The sequence below is a fragment of the Giraffa tippelskirchi genome, chromosome 3 (genome assembly GCF_054371585.1).
Source record: "Giraffa tippelskirchi isolate mGirTip1 chromosome 3, T2T-mGirTip1v1.2.pri, whole genome shotgun sequence".
NCBI classification, from domain to species: Eukaryota; Metazoa; Chordata; class Mammalia; order Artiodactyla; family Giraffidae; genus Giraffa; species Giraffa tippelskirchi.
In genome coordinates, this window is record NC_137277.1 from 58,549,809 (window position 1) to 58,551,860 (window position 2,052).

The 2,052-nt window shown below is 40.0% G+C and overlaps 1 pseudogene; it reads right to left on the reverse strand.

Annotated features, from left to right (window-relative positions):
• Nucleotides 1-303: 303 nt before the first annotated feature.
• Nucleotides 304-1,467, reverse strand: LOC145540424 (large ribosomal subunit protein uL3 pseudogene; annotated as a pseudogene).
• Between the last annotated feature and the right edge of the window lie 585 nt (nt 1,468-2,052).

Genomic DNA, 2,052 nt, shown 5'->3' on the forward strand with positions numbered 1-2,052 from the left:
GTGCCAAATAGAAGCAGAAAACTATAGTGCTATGGTAGAAGTTTTATTCAGGATCATCAATAGCCATTAATCAATACTTAAGTATTCCTCTTAAGAGTACTATTGCTCAAATTAATATTTATTGCTTTATTTTCAAGAGTTTTATATGATATTTTTCTCTGTTGAAATTAATGTATTATCTTGGGAGTGTTTTGCTGATCAGTAACATTAAAAATTTATGAGAGAAAGAACATTTTTACATTTTTTTCTGCACTGGAAAATAATTTTATTGAGATACTACCAGTTGTACAATCTGTTCTGACATTAGGTCCCCTCTTCCTTTGTAATTCTGTCTTTCTTGAGTGGTCCTATGAATGCTTTCTTGTCCTCCACAGCCTGGAAACTATGAAGGCCAAATTTGGAGGTGGGATCAATAGACTTGAAGTCATCTTCTCCAGGGCCCACAATTTGGTCTGTATCAGCAAGGACTTGCAGATGAGCACTTGCTTTTTGGTTCCTATCATGCAGCCTGTGAGCATAACAAAGTCACTGGTCACTTCACCACAGCAGACAAAGCCACCCAGAGGGTTGATGTTCTTGTCAGACAGATCATAATAAGTAGAGGCATTGTTCTTGATCAGTTTGCCCTCCTTGATGAAGTATCCTTGGTTAATCTTGTAGATCTTCTTGTTGATCTTGGTGTGGTGATGGTAGCCTTTCTGCCCAGCCAAAGCTATAGAGAAGGTTAACCAGGGAAGATAATACAACTCAAAGAAGCAACCTTGTGCAGTCCTTGGTGGGTCTTATAGGGTAGCTTTTTGGAGTGCCAACAGCTGGTTACCACTTGTAGCTTTTGCCCTTGGTCACTCTAATGACATCAATCATCTGATACTGCCAAACATTTGATTCTCATGGGCATAGCTCAGCTTTTGGCCATAGTGCCTTTGTTAACCTGGATGTCCCTGAGGTAGGCCTTCTTCTGGCATAGAGGAAGCAGGCATATCTGGGTGTGGGCAATGATATGCATGACCTGGCAGTTACTTCTTCATGTAGCTGAAGTCTTTGTACAGCTACTTCTTGCCATCTATATCCTGCCTCATGTTGCACTATTTGGTGAAGGCCTTCTTAGGTTTATGCCAGTTCCTACAGAAGGGCTTTTTGCACTCGTTGCTAATATGCTCAACAAAGATGTTCACAGAGTTCCAGAGGCCTCTAGATGTTTTCACATAGTCCCTAATGCCCACAGTCACAATTGGGAGCATCTCCACTATGGTCCCAGCCTCCACAACTTCTTTCTTGTTCACCGTGGACTCTAGCTTATCGATCTGCCTCACAGTGTGGGTCCTGCCAGCCTTGTAGTTGAGGAAGGTTGTGAGGTTCACAAGCTTGGAAGAGTTATCCTTGGGGAAGTTCTTCACCTTCCTTTGGTGCCAGCTGCTGCACTTCCAAGGCAGGAAGCCTGGGAGTGGAGAACTTCCTGTGAGGCATCCTGCCATCAGAAGCTGCCAGTAGAGCAGCTTTATGTTACTTTGGATTGGTTTCCTCCCAGGGAACTCATATTGATACTTAATAATCCTCACTTTTCATCCTATATGGTCATTGCCCATTACTATAACAAGCTGTTCTCAAATTTATTAAAAATATCACACACTTTTCCAGAATCTACCATTTTGGAAATGGAACTGTGTATCTGTCTTTGGTCATAACATCATTCACATTTCCTGTGTTTTTCCAAGAATAATGATAGTGGCCATGAAATAGTATCTTTAAATTCATTATTTTGAGAAGCAATTTGTCAAGACTGGAATGCGTGGATTCATTCAAAGCAGATGGATAAGTTCTTATGAGTTTTCAACTTACTTTGAGCTAAAATCCCTTCTTTCTGATGTTTACTCTTTTCATTCCTGTTTTAAAAAAAGCTAGGCTGTAGCAGGTCATAAATCTTCAAAGTGAAAATACTGGCATGGATGCTATACAGATCTCATTTTGAACTTTGCTTTAAATTAAATTTCAGGTTTCATTGAAGGCAGAGAATTTTAAGAAATGGGATACATTAAAGATAAGCATATTTCA